The sequence below is a fragment of the Cupressus sempervirens genome, chromosome 5 (genome assembly GCF_028749045.1).
Source record: "Cupressus sempervirens isolate cs-2001-9-10 chromosome 5, ASM2874904v1, whole genome shotgun sequence".
Taxonomy (NCBI): Eukaryota; Viridiplantae; Streptophyta; class Pinopsida; order Cupressales; family Cupressaceae; genus Cupressus; species Cupressus sempervirens.
In genome coordinates this window covers 215,458,300-215,477,747 of record NC_143122.1, presented here as the reverse complement: position 1 = coordinate 215,477,747, position 19,448 = coordinate 215,458,300, and the positions used below count along the sequence as shown (strand labels likewise).

At 33.4% G+C, this 19,448-nt stretch overlaps 1 pseudogene; it reads right to left on the bottom strand.

The window, feature by feature from the left end:
* Window positions 1-15,891: 15,891 nt before the first annotated feature.
* LOC149555192 (UDP-glycosyltransferase 86A1 pseudogene) lies at window positions 15,892-18,819 on the bottom strand (annotated as a pseudogene).
* Between the last annotated feature and the right edge of the window lie 629 nt (window positions 18,820-19,448).

Genomic DNA, 19,448 nt, shown 5'->3' with positions numbered 1-19,448 from the left:
TGCCTTTGAGTTTGACTTACAGTGGGATTTTAGAATTATAGTAGATGTTATGTCCAAGACTGGAGAATTTGGGGATGTAACTGTTGGCTGGAGATCTTTTTACCTGACCAAATTGCCTCCTGCGATTTGGAAAGTTTTTGTCATTGTTTGGGTTTAGAAAGCCTTCCTCTGCTCTTCAGACAGTACGACAAGGAGGGTTTGGGACTTACTCTCCCTCTCTCTCTACAAGAAACTACAGCCTTCCCGACACTCCAAACTCACCTACAATCGTTACAATGAAGGATGAAGGATGTGCGTAGAAGAGGGCTCTGCTTTAGATCTTTTGTTCCACCTGTCATTGCATTGAAATACTGTCATACCATTGCTTTAAATCGTTGAAATATTGTCATCTAAAGCTGCATTGGAATACTATCATCACATTGAAATACTGTCATTTAAATTGTTTCTGTGTTGAAATATTGTCATCGCATTGAACAATTTTATTATTAAATTGTTCCACCTCCATTATCAGTATTTCATCTCGTCTATGAAGAAAATGCACACGGAACTGAAAAAAGCATTCATTTTGGAACAGTCAAATTGAGAATAGAAACAATCTATTCTAATTACAAGTATTTTTAAGAATGGACAAATGCACATTTTGGATTAAAATTGGAATACGTATTCTTATTCCCTATTCTTATTCCATGCACCAAACAGAGAATTACAAACAAATTCTAATTTTCAAATCCTATTCCCATTGAATTCCATCAACCAAACGGGGCCTAATAGACTCATCCAACCAAACAAGAATTCAAAATGAAAAGCTTAGATTAACATTATGTTGAAAATGTTTTAGCTAGCGTTATGAGAAAGAAAACATGAAATCTCTTATAATGACCTTCTAACATTATGTACCATATTAGGATTTCAACAACGCAATGCAAGGGATGTCAAATAGAGATTTCCATATGACTTCAATCTTAATATCCCATCATATGTTTTGCTCTTCTTTATTCAATGGAAATAGGGAAACACACACAATTGAGACTCGGGGGGTGGGGGATGAATTAATTGTGTTCAAACTTCACAAACTTAAATAACTTACAAAACATAAAGATTCAATAACATATTTGATAGTCAAGTATATAACCACAAATCCACAACACAACATGAACATATATCACAGAGTTTTTTTGCATGGAAAACCATGTTAGAGGAAAAATTACGGTGGAGATGACATCACGAGAAGATGTAATTAATCTATTAAAAATATTATATCCTACTAAAGGTGTTACAATGGGAATGTGCATGCATTCATGCACATTTCTTAGATCTCTCTGATCAAATACAATACAATTTAAGTCACATGCATTGAGTCAGACTACCTAGAACTTACAACTTGAATATAAACTCACGTGGAATACAGTCCATAAATTATGAAGTCGATAATAACATTTTCAATGTTTTTGGGTTAGTTTCATTGAGTACAAATTATAACTTTGAACACTCTACCTCAATTGTAGATAATGTCGCATCAACACATTTTCTCTCTCTTACATCCACATGATTGTAAGGTCATTATATTTATACAAATAGCCAACATTGAAGACATAAATAAGGCTAGCTAAAATCTCACCACCTAAATTACTACCAAATTTCAACATATACTATTTGATATTTAATATGACAAAATCAATGTTGTGTAAGACATAACTCGAACCATTAACTTCATCCTTGACCATGCTAAGCATCTAATTATCATGCCTCAACTATCAACCACCTACTACTCCACCAAGTCAACCAAGAGTAGTAAGAATGCCAACTCAATAGAGAAAATCCATCTATTATGAGTAAATTGATCAATGTGAGCCAACAAAATAATAGCATGATCTAATTTATCCATACACACCATGAAGTACTAAAAAGATCACATCAACTCTAATCTCAAAAATCACTAGCACCTTTGAATTGAACCTCACCAACAATTGAATCTATAACCTTAGAATAATTACTCGCAAACCTCCAAATCATTAACTAATTGAACTAAGGACACACATAAATATCCCAAATACTCTGCAGAGGTGAACACATTAGAATAGTGTAATATTGACCAATTTATGTCACATTATTACCATTGAACATCTAAAAATACTAATATCAATACATAAACCTATAATTCATTCAAATCACCATGCGAATCTTTGTAAATTTATTTGAATAAACTACTTACATACCTTTACACAAGTCAAGCATACACATAACTTCAATGTATTGATCATACTAAACTAGAAAGCTCATTGAATATCTTTACAAGACTATCACATGCAATGAATATGCTAGCAAAACTGTATTCAAACATATTACCTTTACTTCAATAGATAAATTGCTCAATCTCAAAATTTTATTCCAAGTTAAAGATTTATCGTCGATATCTTTATCACTTTTGATATCCATCTTACCTTTGATCAATTTGAGATTAAAAGAAAAAATATCATTTATGAAGATCAAATTCTCACTATTAATCTATATATCATCCCCTTACATGAAAGCATTAAGCTCACAATATAAAGAAAACATGGAATAAGAAAAACCTTAGCGGAATATCTTAACTTCTCCAAGGGGGACTTTGTATCTCTACAAAGTCCCTCCCAAATTTTATTTTCACAAGGTGAAGATGAAATTTTATGCAAACCCCATTTTTAATAAAGTTAACATGTAGAGTTAATTGTTGAAAAGATACAAGATCTTGAATGGGATGTTAATGAAATAAAATAATTGAAACAAGTCGTCTATGACCCCAATTACCATTGTACATTTATCTATGGCTAAATATGGTACCAAATCACCTCATATCTAGTAAACCTCCACTATCTTAAAGTATCCTACAAAAAACACATCCATGTATATGCCATCTTTTATTTCTCTATCCATAGAAATTTCTAATCTACAAAACCCTTTTCTACAATTCCAAGAAGCATCCCACTATTTATACTTATCCATACCATTGTGAATCAACTCTCATATTGTACCCATCCACCAACTAATTCAACCTTTTCTCTCTACTTATACCACCCAAAGTCAAAAGGTCATTTTCAATTATAACTTCAATTCACTATTAAACTGTGAGTTCACATGACATTCCAAATACAAGTCTGGCAACAAGTGATAATTAATGTGAAATTATGACAAGACAAGAAACATTATACATTCGGTATGTCTATTTATACCCTTATATGTATATTTTTATATGTATGTATATGCATATGTGTGTATATGTATATATGTGCGTGTACATATACATATACATACACACCCACAAATATGTGTGTGTGTGTGTGTGTGTGTGTGTGTAGATATATACATATAAATATAGATAGATACATGCAGACACATATTGAGGCTCATTGATATGTTAAGTATAAAGGAAATAGTGACCCCAATGAACATGCAAAATAATTTTACCTCTTGTTAGATTGTGGTGACTGATCAGGAAAGTACTGTACATACTTCATAAATTCTTTGGGGTTCGAAATTTTTTTTAGGTAGTGGCCAACGTTGTAACCAACATATGGCTGACATGTTGTAACCCTAAAATAGCATAAAATACTTGTATAAAAGGGCTTAGGGTTAGGTATTTTTATTAAGTTGTGATACAAAATTGGTTCTTGTGGCGGTATTGAGCTATAAGGTATTACATATTGTAATCAGGTTGCAATCATTGGATCATAATAATATCAGGCTTGCTATTTGGTGGATGTAGCCCAGGGATTGGGTGAAGTATGTTAAATCTTGGTGCCTTGTGTTCTTTTCTGTGTGATCTATTATTTTTCTGTTATTGGTTATATTTGCAAGAAATTGTTATTTCTATCTATAGTTTAATCCTAACAAGTGGTATCAGAGTGAGGTTGTCATTTAGTTATCCTCTACAAGAAAGTCTCATAGTTAAGTGGGAGTCTCACAGTTAGGTGGGAGCGATAGTAGACGAGGTTAAGCTGAGGGTTGACGAGTTTAATGGGAAGAACTTTCAGTTATGGAAGATGCAAATGGAAGACTATCTTTATCAGAAGGATTTATGGAAGTCATTGGAAGACAAGGCCAAGAATCAGGGATCTATGTCAAATGATGAATGAGATCTTTTGGACAGAAATGCACTTGGAAGCATTTAGTTATGCCTGGCACCATCAATGGCATTTAATATTACAAAAACAAAGATGACAAAAGAGTTGATGAAAACCCTAGAAACACTATATGAAAAGCCCTCCGCTTCAAAAAAGGTATTTCTAATGAAGCATTTATTTGATATGAAAATGGCAGAAGGTGGGTCTGTTGCAGATCATTTGAATGAGTTTAATACTATTACTAGTCAATTATCTTATGTGGGTATCAATTTTGATGAAGAAATTAGGGCTCTCTAGATCTTGTGTTCTTTGCCTGAAAGTTGGAATGGTTTGGTAATGGCTGTGAGTAATTCTGTTCTTGGATCTAGTACCCTAAAATGTGAAGAGGGGATCGGTGTTATTTTTAGTGAGGAAATTTGTAGGAAAACCTTAGGTGGATCTACATCAGGAAGTGCTTTGAATGCACAAAACAGGGGCAAAATGACTAAGAGAGGAAATAACTCTAGAAATCATGGGAAATCAAGAGGAACGAACGACTGCTAGTATTGTGGGAAACCAGGTCATAAAAATAAAGATTGTTGGAATCGAAATAAAAATGAAGGAGATAAATCAGATGGAGATAAGGAGGCAAATGTGGTAAGTAACAAATTTGAAGAGGATGCTTTGCTTCTGTCTTTAGAAAGTGTTGATGATTCATGGGTTTTAGATTTTGGTGCTTCATTTCATGCTATAGCTCATAGAGGTTATTTCATTGATTATGTCCAATGGGATTTTGGGCTTGTTTATTTGGGGGATAATAAATCCTGTTAGATTGTTGGAAAGGGAAAAATTAAGATTAAGTTGCAAAATGAGAATCATTGGCTAATAAATGAGGTAAGATATGTTCCAAGTCTGAGTAGGAATTTAATTTCAGCAGGGCAACTCAGTGATGAGGGTTGTGTAGTTACTTTTAATAATAAAAATTGGAAGGTTTCAAAAGGTTCCCTTGTAGTAGAAAAAGGTGTGAAACTAGGCACCTTATATCTTTGTACAGGTCATATTTTTTCTTGTACTTTAATTGTTTCAGAGAAAAATGAATGTTCAGGAACAATTGCTATAGTTGAGCAGGGAGAACAAATAGTTGTTGTAGATTCTAATACAACGATGTGGCACAAAAGACTTGGGCACATGAGTGAGAAAGGTATGAAAGTACTTCATTCAAAGAAAGTTTTACCAGGTCTGAAATGTGTTAATATAGACTTTTGTGAAAGTTGTGTGTATGGAAAACAAAAGAGTGAGTTTTGTGAAGACTAGGAAGGAAAACAAAAAGGAGAAATTAGAGCTTGTGCATATAGATGTATGGGGACTGGCTCAGGTATCTTCCCTTGGAGGTTCTCATTATTATGTTACATTTATTGATGATGCAACTAGAAAAGTATGGGTTTATTTCCTTAGAAAGAAATCTAATGTATTTTAAACTTTTAAGAAATGGAAATGCTTCATTGAAAATTGGATTGGTAAGAAATGTCTCAGATCTAATAATGGTGGTGAGTATTGCAGTCATGAATTTGAGGATTATTGCTCCACTAATGGTATTCATAGATAGAAAACTATTCCAAGGACTCCACAAGAAAATGGAGTGGCTGAACGCATGAACAAGACTATAATGAAGCGCACAAGGAGCATGAGGTTGCACATTGGGTTGCCCTTACACACGTGGGTGGAGGTTGTTAATATTGTTGTATATTTGATTAATAAAGGCCCCTCTACTCGTTTGGGTTGTATTCTAGAGGAAGCATGGACTGGTAAGAAGATGAGTTATTCTTTTCTCAAGACCTTTAGTTGTGAAGCATTTTCTCATGTAGATTCTGAAAATAGAACTAAGCTAGAAGCTAAGTCAAAGAAATGTGTATTTTTTGGATATGACATTAATGAATTTGGTTATAGGCTTTGGGATTTTCAAAATCATAAAATTTTAAGAAGCAGGGATGTCATATTCAATGAGAAAGTTTTGTACAAAGATTTGTTATAGCAACATTAGAAGAAAGAAGATGATTATGTAGTGTTGGATGATACTCCAAAAGTTGATGTTCCAACCATTCCTCATGATGTGCAACAACTGCAACAAAAAATACCACATACACCGATGAATGTTAGATGGTCAACAAGGCAAATTAGACCTCTAGAAATATTCTCTCCCTCTTTGTATTCTATTTTACTTGCTGATGCTGGTGAACCTAAAAGTTATGATGAAGCTGTGTAGGTGGATACTAAGATTCAGTGGGAGTCTGCAATGAAAGATGAAATGGAATCTTTGCTGAAGAATAAGACATGGGATTTGTGCAAGTTGCCTATAGGTAAAAGAGCTTTATAGAATAAGTGGGTTTATAGTTTGAAAGAAGAGGAAGGGGGTAAGAAAAGTTTTAAAGTTAGGTTAGTTGTGAAAGGATTTGCACAGAAAAAGGGAATTGATTTTGATGAGATATTTTCTCCTGTTGTTAAAATGACTTCTATCCATATTATTTTAAGTCTTGTGGCTATTGAAGATTTGCATTTAGAGAAGCTAGATGTTAAAATAGCCTTCCTTCATGGTGATTTGGATGAATAGATATATATGGCTTACCCACAGGGATTTGCGGTCAAAGGTAAGGAGAAATTAGTGTGCAAATTGAAGAAAAGTTTATATGGCTTGAAGCAAGCACCTTGGTAATGGTATCTAAAATTTGATAGTTTTATGCATGAGCATGGCTATAGTAGGTGTCATTCAGATCATTATGTCTACTTTAAGAGGTTGGATGATGATAGCTACATTATTTTATGTTTATATGTTGATGATATGCTTGTAGCTGGGTCTAACATGGATCACATTAAGGGGCTGAAATTCCAATTAGCATATGAATTTTCTATGAAGGATTTGGGGGCAGAAAAAAAAATCTTTGGTATGAAGATTTGTAGAGATAGGCAGAATAGAACATTGACGCTATCTCAGGCTAATTATGTGGAGAAAGAGTTGCAATGTTTCTCTATGGAGAATGTTAAAGTTGTCCGCACACCTTTACCTAGTCATTTGTAGTTGACTAAGGAGATGTGTCCTAAGACACAGGAAGAGGAGGATAAGATGTCCAAGGTACCCTATGTTTCAGTTGTAGGAAGCTTGATGTATGTTATGGTATATACTAGGCCAGATATTGCACATGCAGTGGGAGTCATTAGTAGGTATATGAGTCATCTAAGAATTGAGTATTGGAATGCAGTCAAATGGATTCTTAGATATTTGAGAGGAACATCTAATAAGTGTTTACACTTTAGGGGCTCTACTACTGATTTACATGGCTATGTTGACTTAGATTTGGTAGGGGATATTGATACCAAACAGATTACTACAGGTTATGTATTTACTGTTGGTGGGGTAGCCATAAGCTGGGTAGCTATGAGCTGGGTTTCTTAGTTACATAAGGTTAAAGCTTTATCCACCAGAATCAGAGTATGTTGCTACTATAGAGGTAGCCAAGGAGATGATATGGCTTCAGTTCTTTTTGGAAGAATTGGGAGACCCTTAGAGGGATAATTATTTGTTTACAGATAGTGAAAGTGCCATTCATCTTGCAAAGAATTCAGTTCTACATTCTAAGACCAAACACATATAGTTGCGGTACCATTTCATTCGGTCAGTTTTGGAGGATGGATAGTTAAAGCTAGAGAAGATACATACAAATGATAATCCAACAAATATATTGACAAAGGTAGTAACAAGGGAGAAGCTGAACTCCTCTTTAGCTTTAGTTGGTCTTCTAGACTAACCATAAATCAAAGAATAGCAGAGGCCAGGGTTCTTTGATCTAGTGGGAGCCACATGTGGTAGTAGTATAGCTAGAGGATCAATCTCCAAGTGGTTGATTGTTTTTTAGTGTGGAGCTTGATCAGTCTCCAAGTGGGAGATTTTTAGATTGTGGTGATTGATCAAGAAAGTATTACATAGTTCATAAATTCTTTGGGGTTCAGGGCAATGGCCCAAATTTTTTTTTGGGTCATGGCCGACATTTTGTAACACTAAAATGACATAAAATACTTGTATAAAAGGCCTTAGGGTTTGGTATTTTTATTAAGTTGTGATACAAAATTGGTTCTTGCAGCAGTATTGAGCTGTAAGGGATTACATATTGTAATCAGGTTGTAATCACTGGATCATAATAATATCAAACTTGCTATTTGGTGGGCGTAGCCTAGGGATTGGGTGAACTACATTAAATCTTGGCACCTTGTGTTCTTTTCTATGTGATCTATTATTTTTCTATTATTGGTTATATTTGTATGCAATTTTTATTTATGTCTATAGTTTAATCCTAACATCTCTTGCTTGGAGGTAGCTTGTATGACACTTACCTTATGAAATATTTCCTTTTAAGCTTTGGAATTCAATCTATTTAGTGATTTATAATTCTACCTTATGGGATTAAGTCCTTTCAAGTGTGAATGAATGATATGATACAAAAACATTAATAGAGATACATTTTCTTCCTTATCATAATGATGGATAAATCTTTCAAGCAAGTTCTCTTATCACCTTCATGATAAATAACTTGTTGACATATTTTCTCAAAAATTAAATAGAGAATTTTATTTCCATTCAAAAGCTCAATGTTCTAACATATTTTGATAACAAGTTTGAAATATCTTGTTGCTAAAGGTATTCTAAAGATTTATAAATAAAAGTAAAACCTTTTAAAATCTGATATTAAACATTGCATATGGTTTAAGAATGAGAATTTTGTCAATGATGGGGTATTGGTCTCTAGTGCAATTAAAAATTCACCTAGTATATATAAGAATACTAAAGGTATTAAATTTCCTAAACAACAAAACACTTCAAGGAGGACTAATATCCTTAGAAGAAATATCAGTCCTCTTGGGAATTTTGTGAGATTACTTTACAAAATCTTGTTCAAGATAAAATAATCACAATACCTAAATTGAGAAACAATGAGCCAATAATAAATCAACAATAGTATAAATAATTTTATTTCACCAAACATAGACATTTCAAATTCCTTGTTCATTTGCTCTGAAAATTCTTTTCAAAGATCATCATTCTCTGTGAAAATAGTATCATCTACAAATATTTTTGCCAAGACAATCTTATTATCTAGTCCTTCCTTTATATACAAGCTACTGTTATCATTAGTTCTTTGAAAACCAATCTGAATAAGATAGTTATGCAATCTTTCATACCATGCTCTAGGGGCTTGTTTCAGACCATACAATGCCTTGTGTAATTTGCAGACCATGTTCTTCTTATCTGAACCAAAAAAACCTTCAGGTTGTTCAATGTAAACCTCTTCATCCAGTATACCATTGAGGAATGCTGACTTGACATCCATCTGATAAACTTTGAATCCTTTGTGAGCAACATATGCTAGTAAGGTTTTGAATCCTTCCAATCTTGCAACGGGAGCAAAAGTTTCTCCATAGTCTATTCCTTTTTCTTGAGCATATCCTTTGCATACTAGTCTAGCTTTGTTTTTTGATACCTTACCATCTTCATTTAACTTGTTTCTGAATACCCACTTAGTTTCAATCACATTTTTATCTTTAGGCCTGGGTACAAGAGTTCATGTCTTGTTTTTCTCTATCTACTCTATCTCTTCATTCATAGTCTCAATCCAACTATCATTTCCCAATGCATCTTTGATATTTCTAGGTTCAAAATCAGCAAGTAAACAAGTACCTTTCAACTTACTTCTTGTCATGGTTCCTTCAGATTTGTCTCCAATGATCTGTTCTGCTAAATGATGTCTCCTAACATATTTTGTTAATACAGGTTCCTTGTCTTTTGAATGAATTTCATTGTTATCCTCTTGCACTTCAACTTCAGGTTCTAGCTGTTCTGGCTTGGTAGATATTGGCTCGAGTCCTTCAGACTCAGTAGACACTTGATCAGTAGCATTTGAATGTAACTTGTGTTGTTGTAGCTTGGTTTGAACTTCCTGTAACTTGATTACTGATGAGTTGAGAGTAGAAGATTCCTGATTGACTGGTATTGTGTAAGTTTCAATGAAAATAAACCTTCTATAATCTTCTGGTTCCCTTTTGCTTACTTCTTCAGTTCTTTCTGCAAACTCATCAACTTTCACATGTGCACTTTCTATGACTTTGTAAGTAGACAAGTTCAAACATCTATATGCTTTACTTTTGCAAGAGTATCTCAAAAATATTCCTTCGTCACTTTTCACATCAAATTTGGCTTTTCTAGATTCTTTTAAAATGTAACATTTACTTCCAAATACTTTTAGATAACTTACATTAGGTTTATAGCCATACCATAGCTCATAGGGAGTTTTGAATGAGTCCTTTTTTAGCTGTACTCAGTTCAAGGTATGAACTATAGTGCTGATAGCTTCCTTCCAGTATTTGATAGCAATGCTCTTTTCAATTATTAAGGTTCTTGCACAATCCATGATAGATCTATTCCTCCTTTCAGCTATTTCATTTTGCTCAGGAGTTCCAGGGGCTGATACCTATCTTTTGATTCCTCTTTCAATGCAAAATTTATTGAGCTCATGTGAAATGAATTCTCCACCTATGTCTGACCTCAAGCATTTCAATCTTTTCCCTATTTCCTTTTCTACTCTGGCCAAATACCATTTGAATTTCTCAAATGCTTCTGATTTTTAGATACATGATAGTCATTATTCTTGAGTAATCATCAACAAAAAGAATGAAGAACTTTTCTCCAGTATAGCTTTCAATTCCAATGGGTCCACATAAATCAATATGCACAATTTCTATATATCTTTAGACTGATAGTTTTTACTTTTAAAACTAGTCTTTCCCATTTTACCAATCTAACAATTCTTGCATAGATCGATCTGAGATTTCTTTATGTTAGGAATGCCTCTTACTTTCTTTAATTTTCTTATCTTTACCAAATTATCAAAATTGACATGACACAACCTTTTATGCCATAACCAACTTTCTTCAACTTGAGCAATAAAACATGAACATTCACCTAGTTCAAAATAGAACAAGTTACCTTTAGTTTGAGTGCCTGATCCAGTCAACTTTCCTTGGCCATCCAACAATCTTTCTTTTCCATGCATGAATTCTACTTTGAATCCATTATTGAGTAGTTGTGCCACACTCAACAAATTATACTTTAGTCCTTCTACCCAATAGGCATTATCACGTATAAGTTCTTTGGTTAGAGAGATTCTTCCTCTTCCTTTTATGTAACGAGGTTCATTATTACCAAACCTTACACTACCACCATCATAGTCTTCAAAGCATTCAAACTCAGTTTTATCACCAGTCATGTGATGAGAACAACAACCATCTATGATCCATGTATCATTTTTTCTCATATGAAAAATGAGTTCCATTTCCTCATCATTATCAGACTCATCTTTCATAGCAATGTAGACAATTTCATCTTCTTCTTCATCATTAGAATCATTAAAATCTTTAGCCATAAAACATGTTTTCTTACCTTTATCGTTGAATGATTTGAAGTCTTTCTTGCCATTGTACTTGTAACCTTTCTTCTCATCTTTTTTCTACTTGTTTGGGCACCTAGCAACAATATGACCAACTTCTTCACATGAAAAATAGATTAGAGGAACTTTACCTTTATATTTTTCTCTACCTCTAGAATATTTTCTTGCTAGTAAAGCTTCAATCACCTCAAGATCACTGTCTAAACTTTGGTCTGATTAATCTTCACTTTTTGACTGAGATTTCTTTTTCTTTTTGCTTTTCTCCTTGAGTGAAAGCTTGGTTTCAAATGCTGACTCAATGTTCTTGGTAGCTGGCACATAATTGTCAAAGTTGTCTAACTCAAAAGTAGTCAATCTTCCAACTATGGCTTCTAGATTTATCTTATGATTTTCTTCACATCTTCTTTCTTGAATTGCAGAGACTCTAATTGCATAAATGGGTAGTAATGTTCTGAGAACTTTACTTATAACTGTCTCCTCCTTGATATCTCCTCCAGATGCTTTGATTGCACTAACCCATGCTTTGACTCTTTCATCATATTTTGAAATGTTTTCATCCTCTCTCATCCTCATTTGATCAAATTGTCCTCTTAGACTTTCTGTTTTGGCTCTTCTTACATTATCATCTCCTCCATAGATTTCTTTTAGCTTTTCCCACATTTCAAAAGCAGATTTGCAGTCCTTGATGTCGTGAAATTCTTCATAACTCAGAGCAGATGCTATATCTATCATCATAATGTTGTGGGTCTTCTTTTCAGCAATATCATTGATAGATAGTGTACCAGTTGGTTCTGCATATTTGTCATCAAGGTATTTTAGTCTTGTATCTCCAATAGAAGCTAGATGAAGTCTCATCAACCCTTGCCATGCTGAGAAGTTGTCCCTGTTAAGTCTTGGAATTTTTCTCTTATAAGACATCTTGATCTTTGGCTCAGATCCTTAAAATCTTATCCTGTAAGCATCAAAAGCTCTGATACCAATTGTTGGAAATATAGATGAAGTAACTGAGAGGGGAGGGGTGAATCAGTTACCACAAAAACAATTCAAAAAATCCCTTAGATGTCTATAATGCTTACTTACTGCTGATACTCGATAAATAGTGCAGGAATAGTGTAACTCGGTAGATTAACTAGTTATTGATCATCTAGCATTCATAGTTATTAATGCATGCAAAGGTTAAATAATTGAACACAAGAGACACCAGATTTAACGTGGAAACCCAATATGGGAAAAACCACCAAGTAACTAGTCACCAATTTTTCACTCTTATGAAGTGAGCCCTGTTAGGAGCCAACCCTGTTAATGTTTACAATACATAGTGTTAGGTGTGACCTTGTTAGAGGATTTAATCACCCTGTTAGGAGTGGTCTGGTTAGAGGTCTTTAGAACAATTCAACTGAATTGTCACCTTGTTAGAGGATTTACAAAATGGCTTTTAAACCAACTCTGTAAAGAGATTCTGGATTCACTGCTACAATGATTAGAAAACAACAATGAAGTGACTTGAATGATATGCAACTTACCTTTTTCTGATTATAGATCTCTATTATACTTTTACTAGATCTTCACTGATCAAATGCAACTTTGTAGCTCCTCTAGGATATCTAATCCTTCATCAAAATTCGCTTGATATTTTCTTATTCCATCCTCATTCATATATTCACACTCACTCTTAAATTCACAACTTGAACAGCTATATATATATACCTTTTAGATTATCAAGTAGGCTCAAATATAAGTTACAACAACTGAAAAAATCATTACATTAGTCGGCTACATTTATTGCATGAAACAATTGAACTTAATATCAAAACAATAAAATCCTTCACTGGCCAACCCATCTCGGTAACCACTACTCCAGAATGGTTTTCTAGTTAACCAAGTGAAGCTTGGTAAACATTGCAAACTTTGCAAAAATCCTTTGGAGACTGAGTGAACTCGGTTAGCACTGACCTTCCTTTGCTGACCTTGTGAGCTCGGTAGAAGCTAACTTTCTACCATATTTCCTTTGATGACTGAGTGAGCTTGGTAGACATTAACTTTTCTTCGTTAACCTTGGGAGCTCGGTTAACACTAACTTTCAGCTACAAAAATTCTTTGATGCCCGAGTGAGCTCGATAGACATTAACTTTTTTGTGTAATATTTAGGAATGTTCAGTAGACACTGTAAATTGCTTTGCTGATCATCTGAGCTAGGTAGACTCTGTCTGATGACTAATATGACATTTCTGTAACACCAAAGACAATACACAATTAACAATTGTATCCAAAATTTTCATTCATACATCTTTAATTTTGTTTCTTCCTAAAGGAAAGAACATTTTTTGATGATCATGGACCACCTTGTGCACACAATTTTGAACATCTACCATTGACTACACATTATGGAGGGATCTATAGTCTCTTCCTTTTCACTTTCTTAGACATCTTTTGGGGATGAAAGAAATTGTACTATGGTAGTTTTATTTTTTATTAACATCTATTTGGATGGGGGTTTATTATTCCCATTGGATTTTCCCTCTTTCCTCTTTACTTTAAATTAGGATTTTATTTTCTCCTTAGTAGGAATTAAGGGGGTGTGTTAGTGTTGGTTAATTCTAATGACTAGTTGTAACATGTGTTGATTTCATGTGTGGATTTCAATCACCATTTACAACTTGAGTTTGATCCATGACTTCTGGGTAACTTAGGCTCACTATTGTAGAACCACTTATTAATTTCAATTTATATGGTGACTTCATATTGTATAAAGATATATAGTTTTTAATCAATGAAGAATGGAAATTCATTCTTGATTATATATCTCTTCTTTGCTCTATTTTTTATTTTCAATTTGTGTCTTTTATTTTTCAGCAAGATCCTTAATCTATTATGTAGATTTAGCTACAAAATCTTACACTTTCCATCATCATCATTGGATCTAAAAATATTGTGTAATATTGATAATTAATGAATAGGCTTTGCTAAGGTCGATAAACATCTAACATCTTGAAGGCATAGATTATAGTATGTATGCAATTATATTTTAGATTGTACTATTTACTGATCATTTTAAATTTATTTTAAAGTGTTTTGAATAGTTTTTGGGTGTTTTAAAAGATTTTTATTATAATCAACATTTTATTATATAAAAATAAAATAATATTGAATATAAACTTTGAATATAATACTAATAATAAATTTAAAGATTATAATGTGCTAATTTATTTTTAATGTTTTAAAATGAATTTCTCCAACATAAGTAGGTTTAAAAAATAATTGATAAATTGTATAGTAAATTATTTAAATATTTTATATTTCTTTCTTTAAAATTTTAAAGTTGGAAAATTTAATGCTTAACAATGTTCACAGATGAATTTTGTAATATTTATTTCAAAAAAGTTTGTAAATTTATTTATGTATTTCTTAGTCTAACTTAAAACCTTATTATTAGTATTTTGACATTACACAATATTTGATTAAGTTTGTTCCGTTTCTCCCTGATTGTTATACTAGAAAGCATTGACTTCCATATTTCTTGCAATAATGAACTTAAAAAAAGGTAATGTTTATATGTACTTGAATAAGTAAGCAAAGAGTTGCTTACAAACATATTTGGCTTCATGTATGGATTTGGACTTTGGTTATTTCCATACTGCCTTGATTTATAAGCTAGTGATGCAACGTTATTTACATTTTATAATGATTTGAAACAACTAATAACCATTCATTTATTAATAAAGGAGAATAAAAAATTAAGAATTATTTATAATAATTTGGAATTCTACATCACACATAAAAGTGAAAACAATTTAAAATATTTTTTTCAATTGGCTGAAGTAAAATAACAAGATTAACAATAGCAAATGTGTTCAACAACGAATTTGTACACAACATAACAACATTCTAAAATAATTTAAATTTATGAATAGATATGTTTTTAACTAATTGTTAACAGTGAAATTGAACTTAAAACTTTACCTACTATACATACATATATGAATAGATAGATACATAATACATGCATATATACATACATACATATATAACAAAAGTTTATAAATAAATATGTTGTCAATAATGATATTGAATAACTAAAACAAATCAACATTGATCTATTGATCTATTTATTCAAAAAATACAATATTAAAATACAAAAAATTAAAATTAAAAAAATCAAATAGAGATATAAATATTATCAGTAATAATAATACCATTATCCAAAATATTATTTAATATAAAATGTATATATTATATTGACCCAACTTTTCACCTCCCATTAAAAAGAAGAGAAGAGTCATAACATTGGCTTTATATGTATGAACCAACACGTTGGACCCTCTCTAATCCTTGGCTTCCTTCCCTTTTAAAACATTTATATGAGACTCCTGTGATGATATCCGACTCAGCTCTCTCCCTTTCAAGTAGTCTACAAATCTTTCCAAATTATTTTGAGATGACCCCCCATTCATCGTTGCTTTCTTCATAACCTTTCTAACACACACAATGTTACGCCTAATCTTTTTCCCCTTTTCTCCATCTATATTCATAAACTCTATTATTGTAAGGGCAATCTCTTGGGAGAGTACAAGAGTAGACCTCATGTTATTAGAACTTCTAGTAATGTGACCCAAATTCATGGCCACTCCCCATTGGTGTACAATGAGCTTACAATTGGTATACTGGTCTGTGAGAAGAGGAAATGAGAGCATGGGAACTCCCAACGAGAGGCTTTCCATGATTGAATTCCAACCACAATGTGTGAGAAATCCACCCACGGAAGAATGAGACAATATATCTATCTGAGAAACCCACTCAACAACCAAACCCTGATTTTTGCACTTTTCCACAAACTTATCTCGCAGTAAGTCTTGTACATCAGAGGCCACAATACCAGGACGAAGAACCCAAATGAATGGTTGTTTGCTCTGCAACAATCCCATGGCCATTTCATGAATTTGGGCCTTGGAAACATGGGCATAACTTCCAAATGAGATGTAGAGAACGGAGTTATTGGGCTTGCTGTCAAGCCAACTCCTGCAATCAGACTCGGTCCACATGCTTGCCCCCACATCGCCCTTTGGTTGAAGCAACGGACCCACTGAACAAAACGGGATTCCTGACAGAGACTTTAGCTCTTCAATTGTTTGCTTCTCCAGCTCCTCTACTGTGTTGGAAATAATCCACTCTGCGGCACAAGCAGAGTGAAATGCTTGGTATACACTTTTGTGCATCAACGTTGATACATCCATCTCTTGCAGATACGAAGGAAGGTCTGTTAATTTCAAAGTTGGAGTCCCGGGAATGTAGCTTATCAGCTCTCCATCTGCAGCAAAATGTTCACCAATAATATTTTCTCAAATTTGATGAGCACAAGTCATATTAACGTATATTATAGTATACTCTGTTTCTAAAGCAATAACTGTAATACATTATTAGTGTTGCACATAATCTTATAATTATACATTCGTAAAGGTGAGTGGGGTAAAGCATAAACAAAATTATGAGTTGCAGAACAATAATAGCAGAGAGGAAGATTTCGTCATCCATTTCAAAGTTCAGTCTATTGAATGGCAGAACAATAACAAAGCATCATTTTTGTCTCAGTATCTAATGGCTGATCGCTAAAACTCTTCGTCATTGAAAACGGACAGTTCGTTTTATCAAATCTCGACAGAAATCTCTTTCATAAAAATAACTTGAGACATATATATATATATATCTTTGGAGACGAGATCCTCTTCTTCATCCACCCCATGTCCACTCCTTTTTGTTTAGGAGTTTCATTTTTTCCATGAACTTTCTTAAAGAGTTTAAACTCGTTGACTCATATTTCATGAGTAGTGATTCAAAAAAATTCATCTCTCTGAGAATAAATGGAACACTTAGCATTCATTTGATTTAGGTGATGCTCACAAAGGTGAAGCACCTGGACTTCCTAGAAGGTTACCCATTCTAATACTGCTCCAGCTTGAGCGACCTCGAAAATCACCTAGATCCAGTGAGTTCTAAGTGTTCTATTTATTCTCATGAAAAATGGATCTGTGTTGAATCACTACCAATGAAATATCAATAGATTTGTCTAAAAAACTACACAATTAAATCTTGATCACAATGTTATATATGTTAAAACAAAAAATAACAATCACAATCGTCAAGCACAATTAGAAATTATTAAGGGCCCCTTTGGCTGCAGGAATAGAAATGGGGGAATAGGAATACTTATTCTAGAATAGAAAATGGGGGTACATATTCCTATTCTTGTTTGGTTCAGCCAAAATTTGATGTGGAATTCATGGAACCAAAAATTTATTTTTTCTAAAATAAATAAAACTGAAATAGGACTACGTATTCCAATTCCACCCATTTGAGTGGAATTGCAAAACCTCATTTTGGTCAAAATTAGAATATGTATTCCTATTTTATTTCATATTCCAATTTCTATTTGGTGCATCCAACGAAGAATTCAAAATTTTAAGAACTTACATATGCCTATTCTACTTGTATTCCTGCTGCCAAACAGACCCTTAAACGAAGAGAACAATGATAAGAGAACAATGGTAATCAGAAGAAGAAAACCTGATGACTTTATTTATAAATATTAACCATGGCGCATAAGCATTAGAAATGTTAATAACATCTTTCTAATTATAAAACAATATAAAGCAGAAAGCAATTATCACACCTAGAAATTTCATTGAACTAATCATTAGAACATAAATAGAACAATAACAGTGGGAGATGAGGAAGATCCTGAAAGGATAAAAATTATTACCGTCCCCTGTAAAGGGATGATGGCCGTTTTTGATAAGAAGATCCCAATGATAATAAATGCAAAACACCAACATCGGCTCTGTCCAGAAAGAAACATGTGAAATCCCAAATTTCTTAGCTATCCGGTCTGACCAAACATAAAACGTATCAGTGATGATGGAGGAGATTGGAGGGCCTTTTCGTTGTAGATCTTCCATCAATTCCTCTACGTGGAACTCCATCTTATTCAGCATAGAATCCTCAAACTCGTGGGGATTCATAGATCTGTCAAAATCTAGAGGCAATCCATCAGAAACAAATGCCAAACGGATACTATGAATGTTTTGGGCAAAAGGGTCACGACCATTATAAGCCTTGATGATGCGGGCATAGCATCCATGTGTGCAGACAAGAGTCACAAGAATGCCCTTGGCTGCCAGTTTCTTGGCCAAGTTATAGGTTGGGATAATGTGACCCTGAAATGGATACATAAAAACCACTACATGCACACTACTCATCTTTATTTCTCACAACTATGTACCGCTCAAGTACCACTAGCTGAATGTCCTTCTATATAATGTATTAGACAAAGCCAAGGAGGGGCTATTTAAGTCTTTTTTCGTTTCGAAGTCATAGAATTGTATGGAATAGTAGATGCAATCGCCAGTATATCACAATAATGAAGAATTGACTCTGAAAATAACTGTTTGGCTGCAACTTCGAGACCTCCCCTTCCGATAATAAAAGTGATATTCTAAATGTTCTTTATAAACCTCACGTCTTTATTAATATTAATATTCTGCACTTGCTTTTTCAATCATCTTCTAGTATTAAAGAGTTTCAGCCATTTTCTAAGTCTATTTCCACGCACATTCATGAAGTCATTCCCCCATCAATTTTTGAGCCCTCTTGAAATTCAAGATTTTTCAAATCTTCTTCTTGCCTTTGGTTACCTAGGCTCTCCACCATTGAGAGTTCCTTGTCAGTATTAAATACTTCGCAAGTATTCTTTGAATTCTCTTTTACTTTTAAGGTAAAAGACGCACGTTGGATTAGGTTTGGTAATTAACACGACAACCTATTCCATGGAGCAATCATAAGGGGTGGAATGATGGGAGGCATTTCAGTGAGAAACATGGCTGGGGAA